Source organism: Tursiops truncatus, chromosome 18 (genome assembly GCF_011762595.2).
Source record: "Tursiops truncatus isolate mTurTru1 chromosome 18, mTurTru1.mat.Y, whole genome shotgun sequence".
Lineage (NCBI taxonomy): Eukaryota > Metazoa > Chordata > Mammalia > Artiodactyla > Delphinidae > Tursiops > Tursiops truncatus.
Window position 1 is genome coordinate 35049224 of NC_047051.1, and position 11280 is coordinate 35060503.

The 11280-nt window shown below is 35.7% G+C and overlaps 1 pseudogene; it reads right to left on the reverse strand.

Annotated features, from left to right (window-relative positions):
* Positions 1–9731: 9731 nt before the first annotated feature.
* Positions 9732–10762, reverse strand: LOC117308805 (receptor-interacting serine/threonine-protein kinase 2-like; annotated as a pseudogene).
* Positions 10763–11280: the final 518 nt, after the last annotated feature.

An 11280-nucleotide genomic window follows, 5' to 3' on the forward strand; every position in this document is an offset into this window, starting at 1 on the left:
AATAGACTTTAAAATAAAGATTACTACAGGAGACATAGAGGATATTGCATAATGATCAAGGGATCAATCCAAGAAGAAGATAGAACAATTGTAAATATTTATGCACCCAACATAGGTGCACCTCAATACATAAGGCAAATGTTAACAGCCATAAAAGGGGAAATCAACAGTAACACAATAATAGTAGGGGATTTTAACAGCACACTTTTACCAATGGACAGATCATCCAAAATGAAAATAATTAAGGAAACCAAAGCATTAAATGACACATTAAACAACATGGAGTTAACTGATATTTATAGGACATTCCATCCAAAACCAACAGAATACACATTTTTCTCTAGTGCTCATGGAACATTCTCCAGGATAGATCATATCTTGGGTCACAAATCAAGCCCTAGTCAAGTTAAGAAAACTGAAATGATATTAAGTATCTTTTCTGACCACAATGTTATGAGAATAGATATCAATTACAGGAAAACAATTGTAAAAAATACAAAACATGGAGGCTAAACCATACGCTGCTAAATAACCCAGATATCGCTGAAGAAATCAAAGAGGAAATCAAAAAATACCTAGAAAGAAATGAAAATGAAAACAGGAGGACCCAATACCTATGGGATGCAGCAAAAGCAGTTCTAAGAGGGAAGTTTATAGCAATGCAATTCTACCTGGAGAAACAAGAAACATCTCAAATAAACAACCTAACCTTATACCTAAAGCAATTAGGGAAAGAAGAACAAAACAACGCAAAGTTAGCAGAAGGAAAGAAATCATAAAGATCAGGTCAGAGATAAATGAAAAAGAAAAGAAGGAAACGATAGCAAAGATCAATTAAACTAAAAGCTGGTTCTTTGAGAAGATAAAATTGATAAACCATTAGCCTGACTAATCAAGAAAAAAAGAGAGAAGACTAAAATCAACAGAATTAGAAATGAAAAAGGAGAAGTAAGAACTGACACTGAAAATTAGAAAGACACATGAGAGATTACTACAAGCAACTATAGGCCAAGAAAATGGACAACCAGGAAGAAATGGACAAATTCTTAGAATAGTACAACCTCCCAAGACTGAACAGAAAGAAATAGAAAATATAAACAGACAAATCACAAGCACTGAAATAAAAACTGTGATTAAAAATCTTCCACCAGAAGAAAGCAAAGGACTAGATGGCTTCACAGGCGAATTCTATCAAACATTTAGAGAAGAGCTAACACCTATCCTCCCAAAACTCTTCCAAAATATAGCAGAGTGAGGAACACTTCCAAACTCATTCTACAAGGCCACCAACACCCTGATACCAAAACCAGACAAAGATGTCACAAAAATAGAAAAGTACAGACCAATATCACTGATGAACATAGATGCAAATATCTTCAACAAAATACTAGCAAACAGAATCCATAGCATATTAAAAGTATCATACACCATGATCAAGTGGGGTTTATTCCAGGAATGCAAGGATTCTTCAATATACGCAAATCAATCAATGTGATACACCATATTAACAAATTGAAGGATAAAAACCCTATGATCATCTCAATAGATGTAAAAAAGCTTTCCACAAAATTCAACACCCATTTATGATTAAAAACTCTCCAGAAAGTAGGCATAAAGGGAACTTACCTCAACATAATAAAGGCCATATATGACAAACTCACAGACAACGTCATTTTCAATGGTGAAAAACTGAAACCATTTCCTCTAAAACCAGGAGTAAGACAAGGTTGCCCACTCTCACCTCTATTATTCAACATAGTTTTGGAAGTTTTAGCCCCAGCAATCAAAAAAAAAAAAAAAAAAAAAAAGAAAGAAAAAAGATAAGAAGAAATGAAAGGAATCCAAATTGGAAAAGAAGAAGTAAAATGGTCACTGTTTGCAGATGACATGTCACTATACATAGAGAATCCTAAAATGTTACCAGAAAACTACTAGAGCTAATCAATGAATTTGGTAAAGTAGCAGGTTACAAAATTAATGCAGACATCTCTTTCATTCCTATACACTAATGATGAAAAATCTGAAAGAGAAATTAAGGAAACACTCCCGTTTACCATTGCAACAAAAATAATAAAATACCTAGGAATAAACCTACCTAAGGAGACAAAAGACCTGTATGCAGAAAACTTTAAGACACTGATGAAAGAAATTAAAGATGATACAAACAGATGGAGAGGTATACCATGTTCTTGGATTGGAAGAATCAACATTGTGAAAATGACTAAGCTACACAAAGCAATCTACAGATTCAGTGCAATCCCTACCAAGCTACCAATTGCAGTTTTCACAGAACTGGAACAAAAATTTTCACAATTTGTATGGAAACACAAAAGACCCTGAATAGCCAAAGAAATCTTGAGAAAGAAAAACAGAGCTGGAGGAATCAGGCTCCCTGACTTCAGACTACACTAAAAAGCTACAGTAAGTAAGACAGTATGGTACTGACACAAAAACAGAAATATAGATCAATGGAACAGGATAGAAAGCCCAGAGATTAACCCACGCATATATGGTCACCTTATCTTTGATAAAGGAGTCAAGCATATACAATGGAGAAAATGTCTTTTCTTCAATAAGTGACGCTGGGAAAACTGGACAGCTACATTTAAAACAATGAAATTAGTACACTTCCTAACACCATACAGACAAAAAACCCTCAAAATGGATTAAACACCCAAAATTAAGGGCAGACTCTATAAAATTCTTAGAGGAAAACATAGACAGAGCACTCTATGATATAAATCACAGTAAGATCCTTTTTGACCCACCTCCTAGAGAAATGGAAATAAAATAAAAAATAAACAAATGGGACCTAATGAAACTTCAAAGCTTTTGCACAGCGAAGGAAACCATAAACAAGATGAAAAGGCAACCCTCAGAATGGGAGAATATATTTACAAATGAAGCAACTGACAAACGATTAATCTCCAAATATACAAGCAGCTCATGCAGCTCAATATCAAAAAAACAAACAACCCAATCCATTTCTCCAAGAAGATATACAGATTGCCAACAAGCACTTGAAAGGATGCTCAACATCACTAATCATTAGAGAAATGCAGTATCATTAGAGAAATAAGGTATCACCTCACAGCGTTCAGAATGGCCATCATCAAAAAATCTAGAAACAATAAATGCTGGAGAGAGTGTGGAGAAAAGGGAGCCCTCTTGCACTGTTGGTGGGTATGTAAATTAATACAGCCACTATGGAGAACAGTATGGAGGTTCCTCAAGAAACAAAAAAAACCCTACCATTCAACCCAGCAATCCCACTACTGGGCACATACCCTAGAAAACCATAATTTAAAAAGTTTCATGTACCACAGTGTTCATTGCAGCACTATTTACAATAGCCACGACCTGGAAGCAACCTATATGTCCATCGACAGTTGAGTGGATATAGAAGATGTGGCACATATATACAATGTAATATTATTCAGCCATAAATGGAAAGTAAACTGAATTATTTGTAGGTGAGTTAGATGGACCTAGAGTCTGTCATACAGAGTGAAGTCAGTCAGAAAGAGAAAAGCAAATACCGTATGCTAACACATATATATGGAATCAAAAAAAAAAAAAAGATTCTGAGGAACCTAGAGGCAGGATAGGAATAAAGATACAGTCGTAGAAAATGGACTTGAGGACATGGGGAGGGGGAAGGGTAAGCTGGGATGAAGTGAGAGAGTAGTATTGACATATATACAGTACCAAATTTAAAATAGATAGCTATTTGAAGCAGCTGCATAGCACAGGGAGATTGGGTGCTTTGTGACCACCTAGAGGGCTTGGATAGGGAGTGTGGGAGGGAGATGCAAGAAGGAGGTGATATGGGGATATATGTATTCATATAGCTGATTCACTTTGCTATACAGCAGAAACTAACACAACTTTGTAAAGCAATTATACTCCAATAAAGATGTTAAAAAAAATTAGACCAATCCAAGGTGTAGCATTGGTTTAGAGAAGTGGCAATTCTTTTACCTTTATTTTGTTACTTATTTCTATTGTGTATTGTTTTCTAATCTGAAAGAGGGCTTAAAGACCATGTTTCATTGATTAGCATTTAGAGAATATGTAACATACAAAAGGCATCATAATGCCATGTCAGCAACCTGGTTTTGTAAGTTCTATCACTTGTGAAGGAAATTTATTTGGACTTTAGAAAGTAAACATGGCTAGTTTACTGGTGAATCAAATTAAGAATATTGAAGACCTTGAGAATAAAAGTTTGAGCTAATTTGACAGTTTGGTATATTCATATGCAGTAATGACCTACTCATTTTGATAGTTTATGAGAACTCATGCTTCTTATAGAAAACATAATAAGAAGGCTTGAATTTGTCACTTTATTTAGCATACTAATAATCTCTATTTCACCGACACTTGTTTGTAAAAAAGAAATAACCACTGCTACAGATGATTAATCAAGGTCAATTTTATTATATATACTTGAGAATTTGTCTTCTAGGAAGATAAATAATTATAGGCAAAATTGGAAACTCATTTCCTTTGCATATAGACATTTTTTATAAAATACAATAACACAATATTTCTTATAGTTTAAATCTTCAGAAAGCTTTAATTATATACAGTATGGAATAAAAGTATAATAATTTGAATATATGAAATAGTTTAGTGGCTAAATCCCTGTAAAATTCTGTGATCAATTTTCAAATCACTTCTCAGACCAACTGGTATTAAAACACAGAATAAATTGCTTGGAAAGTTGATTTAACTAAAATACACACACACACACACACACACACACACACACACACAATGATTAAAGACGACAATTTAGGTGATACAAGCGAACTTATTTAACACTTCATGAACCACACAGTCTCTGTTCCCAAGGCTCCAGGGAACTGCAAAATAGTGTAGAAGACAGGAAGTTTGTACAGGATAAAGAATAAAGAACAAGGAAGAGAAAAATAGAAAATATATGACTGACTGGGGCTATGTAGCCAACCTTGTTTGGGGTGAGAAGGTACAAGGAAATAAATATAGAGTCCAGAATTGACTTGGCTTTTGGGGATTAGTTGACTGAATAGACTTTTTTCTGGTCAACCAAAGCATTTATAGGGACAGAAATTTATCTAAGCTTCAGTTTGCTGATGTGACACCCCCAGCAGGAGCAGCTCCACTTTGAGCCTAAGTTATTTCAACAGTCCCCACTCTGGATCATCCTCTTGACCATTCAAGAGGCTTGATATGTTGGTCTTAGAGTGACTCTCTGTTACCATTGTCTCTTCAGGTCTCAGTGTAGTGTTTACAAAAGACCATGTCAAGCTCATATTCTTGGGAGTTGGTTAACTTCTTCTGTTCTTTTTTGTTGATCCAGTCAGAAACATACCATCTGTTGGCTGGTTGGTCAATGGTTGCCCATGTGGATTTAAAACTTTTTTAGAACAAACTATATTAAGGAGACAATAATTATTAGAAACATAATAATGCCCATGGTTTGGTGAGCACTCCTGAGCCAACATCCCCATGACTCAAACCAGCTAAGATTTCCTGTAACTGTATCTCTACTTTCCAAGAAGCGTTTATCGAGCTATCCTGGGGCATTGGAAATCAGGGAGAAGTGAGTGATGAGCAGAAAGAACTACAGCACCACCAGTGTCATAGCAAATCCAACAGTCAATTGGAGGTTGGATGCCCTTCCTTTGCAATGGCTCGAGATATGTGAAACTTGATATTGTTTTCTCAGACCTGGGCAAGGAAAATATGGAAAAAAGAATCATAAAGACTTTCATGGTATAAGAATTAGGAAAAAGATGGTCAGAAAGGGACATAAGAATGGAAAGAAGTGTTCTAGATCAGACATCTTGGAAAGAAGCGGCCACCTTGACATCAGCTACTTTTCCTCCTAGTCAATTTGACTTTGAGGTTTCTGGAGTTTATACAAGACCAGATGTCAAGAGTTTTCTTCAGTTTTGAAATATGCACCCAAGGTTTGATACTTTGTAATTTGACAGTAATGTCAGTGGTCAAGTGTTTAGTAGAGTCCTTTCTACAAATCTCACTTTTGCATCAGAGGAAAACAATAACAGTCCTTAAATTACAGAAGACTTTAAAAATGCCCATTGCTAAAGATCTGATGAGAGTTTATTATAATGGAATTGACAAAGAGATTTGGTTATTTCTTTAATATACAACATCTTAAGATAATAACTGAAAGTATGACTGATAATCTTATCCCAGGACATATCAGAATTTTAGGAATTTTATAAAATTTTCAGCACATTTATGTTAATAAAATACACCATATAACCTGAGAAGGCTAAGCATCTATTCTTATAGGACATCTTCCTATGTAATTTAATGTATCAAGTAAGCCTAATTAGTTTAATATTTCTCTTTTCGTATGGAGAGAAAACAAAACTTCTCAAATGTTCCAGGAACCCTCTGAAAAATCCCAAAGTTATTTCAAGGTCCAAAGATTTTATTTAGAATTTAAATTTGGGGAGTTTTCTCAAAAATATTCATTTAACCAAAGTGACAATTAAAGACTTCAAAGGTAAATCCAGAAAAGTATATAGTTGCAAGAAAAATACTTAGCTCTTTAATAATAATAAGACTGGGCTTTCTAAAGTAATCAAAGACCTGATAAAGACAACATGAAGCACAGTAAATTATTTTGTTAAAACACAAAATCTTTGCTTACCAGGCAGATTACTTAAAAGATAAACAAGCATACTTTGTTTATAATTTCTTATTAAGAGCAGGCCAATAATATTAGAAAGTTTTTTCTTTTTTTTTGTGGTACGCGGGCCTCTCACTGTTGTGGCCTCTCCCGTTGCGGAGCACAGGCTCCAAATGCGCAGGCTCAGCGGCCACGGCTCACGGGTCCAGCCGCTCCGCTGCATATGGGATCTTCCTGGACCGGGGCACGAACCCGTGTCCCCTCCATTGGCAGGCGGACTCTCAACCACTGCACCACCAGGGAAGCCCAAAAGTTTTTTCTTTTAACAGAGAGAAAACCAATTCTAATTTTGCACCAGTGTACTTTTCATATTAAAATTTATGTTAAAAATACTCTTAAATATGAGTCCATTTTGATATTTGCCAGCTTGACCACACATAAAATTCCTTTCCCAAGATTTCTTTCACACAAAACTTCTAAACCTTTTTACATTTATTCAGATTTTGTTCAAGATTTTTCCTCTTTCTCATTCTGGAACAACTAATAATTATACTTTAGGACAAAATTACTTTCTTTTTTCTCTTACCGCCCCCTCTATAATAACACGTCCCCCATACCTTTTCTTATCCAAAAAACACATTCTATTTTCTTACCTTTCATACACAACTGTTTCTTTCACCCTTATTATTTCTAAATAGTTTCAGTGGATTATAATTATTGACCCTTAGAGTCCTTATTTCCTAATGAAAACTAAGAAGTAAGAAATTGTGGAATGTCCATTACAGTAGCATTCTGTGGAGTGACAAATTTATAAATACATTTTATAATTTCTAGAGGTATATTCTTCCCTATAGTGAAGAAAACATATTTACCTATAGACCCAAATATCTTTAGTTCTTCTGTACAAGGAAGCCAAATGTAGAAAAAACTATGTTCAGTAATTAATGTTTCAGTATTTTATCTTATTTGGAAATCATCAAGATATTCAATGAATATCTATCATTTAACTTATCTCAGTATAACTTTAATGTTTCAAGCTAACAAAAAGATTTTGTAAACTATTTTCAAGGAGACATACCACAAAGCATAATTATTGTTGAAAATTTAACTTATAAACTTTTAACTTTCATCTGTTGAATTTACTTATTTTAGAAATTATGCTTAGATTACTCATGAAAGTTTCATGAGTCGTTAAATGGCTAACCATCATCTTATTTTTTTTGTTGACAAATTCTGTCACAGTGATAACATGAGCCTATTTGACTTTTAGTAAACTTACGTAGGATAAATGCCATATGTCTGAATTATATTTGATATTGATAACTGTAAAAACATGTCTGTTTTAATGAAGGCAGCAAACTTAAACTAATTTATTTTCCCCCCAAAATTACCCTATATTATGTGAACCTGAAAAAAAGTTTGGGTTACTTTCTACATTTCTGAGAGTATACTTGATTTATATAAATGCTTAAATTTCTTTAAACCAATTAAATAGGACTTTTTACAGATTAATTTTGGTAATACCATTCAAAGGTAGAAAAAAACACATACTTAATAGCATAAATACACAGACGTACACAAACATACAGACAGATGCAGAGATCTTATAGCTTTCCTTTTAAAATTTTAGCCATGTGGTGGGTGCAATAATATGAAACTCACTTACAAAAGAACAATTGGATCCAAATTGTGTTTCTGGCAGATGGAATAAATTAAGGTTACCTTCTCAGATGGCTTAAACTTCCTACTATTTGTGGAGGGAAGTTTAAGATTTCGCATTTGACTAATTTCCTCATGGTGTCCCCTCTCCACTCTTTTTTCCTTTTGATAAGAATTATCTCCCTGAAGTTTGCATTTCAAAGAGATCATCTCCAATTCCTAGAGTAGACTTGGTAGAACATTGACATCTCCTAGGCACAGAGAAAGAATGCAAGTTCCCCCCAGAAAGACTCTTGTGTCCTAAGTCCAGAATTTTTATAATATGTACAAGTCTTTTGAGATAAATAGGAGAGATTTTGAGATTGGCAAGAAGAACAGACAGGCTTTCTCTGTTCTTGAATAAACTCAATTTGTAAGACAAGTTGTCTATACTGTCCTCAATTTGTAGGACAGTTTTTTTTTTAATTCTCCCTAAAATTGTTGCATCCAAAATGATATGAAGGGAATGACCCACCCATCCAACTACATTATCTTCAATTTACTTCTTTAGATCAGAGAAAAGGACTTTATTTAAGATAGAAGTCAAAAGATTTTTAGATTCTAGATTTAGAGTCCTTTGTCTTTGGAATGTTTTTCTTTCCCTCTATGTACATAGTTTTATTTAGCCAAGGGGAGAAACCTTAAAAACAAAACAAAACAAAACAAAACAAAAAAGTTCCTTTTGGGCTCTGAATATCAGCTTTCAATTTGGGCAAATGATCATAGAGCTACTTAAAAAAAAAATCATTTAAAATATCTTAGCTTTCAGCCAGGACAAACAGTAAATCTTCCTGTCAGTATTGAAGAACCCCATGACGCAAAAGATACCCCCAAATAGGGTGCAAATATACTCCCCTCCCAAAATTCATAACCACTCCCAAAGATTGTCAAAAGAAAGAAAGACTTAGACAATTTCCCTGAGAGCTGGCACTCATTGATAGGACCCTAGCTGCAAATGGAGCACAACACACATTTTTGTCTAGCCTTATCTAGCCACAAATGGGATGCAACCCACATTTCTCTCAGCCATACTTTTGGGCCTCCAATTGGACAGTAGTGCTGTCTGCATACACAAGAACTGACAATCCGCATGCTTCAGGCAGGAAGAAAGCAACGCTGAGTTCTCAAGACACAAAAGGACAAGACAAACAAGAAGACAATAGCTGTCTCTGGGAGACAAAAAGATCAGCAACCAGTAAGCAGCAACATAAACTTTTACTTCCTCTGTTGACTGAGCATTGCAAAGATCCAGGAGAGCTGACTCTGAGAAGAATTCTCATCTTTGGCTGGAGTCTGCCAGTTTTCCTAGGATTCCATCTGCAGGCTTCAGAGCAAGTGGTGTTTAGAGAGTGTAGCTCTGGCATCTACCAACATTTTCCATTAATTTTTTTTTTTTTCGTAGTTGTTCAAGGAATATTTTATTTACAGCGTATTTGTTATTTTTGTAATTCAAAAGGCCCAGATTAAAACTGTATACTAACTTAAGAAAGACGGTCTTTCATCTGGATTTTGTGCCCATCCACTTTCTATTAGAGAGATCATAAGTGCTCGATGAGGTATATCAAATGGCAAACTTTCTTCATTAGTGTCAGGTCGATGTCCTTGTGACACACTATACATAATCTGCAAAGGATTGGTGACTTCTTCAAAAGGCTGTTTTCTAGATAAGACTTCCCATGTGATAACTGCATAGCTCTGTATATATCATGCTTGATATAGTAGCCCTTGATTTTTGTCCAGGTTCATAGTTTTCAGGTGGCATATAGATAATTGTCCCTCCTTCTGGTGCAGATTTACTACTTCGTGATTGTGAGAGGGACATCATGCGCCATTTTGATAAGCCAAGATCTGCAATCTTAACGTGAAATTCATTATCCAATAAGATATTCTGAGTCTTCAGGTCATGATGAAGTAGAGGAGGATTCATATTGTGCAGGTAATTTACACCTAGTGCAATTTCATGCAGAATACGAAATCTTAATGGCCAAGGAACATCAGGATATTCATTTTTCCTCATATCCTATGTAGGAGTTCATTTAATGACCCATTTGGCATGTATTCAGTAACTATTCCCCAAAATTCAGGCTCATTGCAAACTCCCAAAATTGGAAGACTGTAACTAAATCTAGCTTTGTGTAAAATTTCAGCTTCTCTTAAGACATCATTTCTTTCACTATTCATAAGGCGTTGGGAGATTGCTGGGGAAGGTCCTCTCATGGGCAGAAGTCAGGTTACAGAGAATAATTCACCAATCACTGTCGAGCAGCGGGGTGTGAATGTGCAGCTGTTTCACGGCCACCCGAACGCGCCAGTCTGCGTGGCGGGCAGAAGACACGGTGCCGGACGCGCCGCGGCTCAGGTAGCGCAAGTCGGCGAGCTTGTGGTACGGACGCTGCAGATGGCCTCCTCGTTCATGGTAGCGGGTGGCGCGGGCCTCCATTAATTTTAATTTTAGTTTTCCCTCGGCTGTTTAAAGGACCTGGCAGCAGTCAACCCCGTCAACCTTAGGGACGGGACCCTCCTTTGAGGGTGGATATGGGCACATTCCAGCTGGTGTGAAAGGATTTGACAAAACCTTTGAAAACAATCTTTTCCAGTGTCCTGGTTGATGGCAAATGAGACAACTGATATGTGGACGAGTATTTTGATGATGGACTCCCTGGGAGGGTGGAACCAGGGAGGCTCATGTGTTGTCTTAAGTTTCTGGCTTTGGAGGCATTGCAGTTGTAAAGCCAATAACTTGGTGGACTTTTTAATAGTCTGTGGTCTCTTCAGAGTAGAAAGGCAATTCAGATACAGGATAAGCAGATGAGAGTAAAGTAAAGGAGGACAAAGGGGAGTAGTAAGAGTCAGTCTTAGAGTCTTTTGCTTTAGGTACCTCTTGTGTCTTTAATTTTTCATTAGCCTTTTGCAATGAATCTTTCAATAAAACT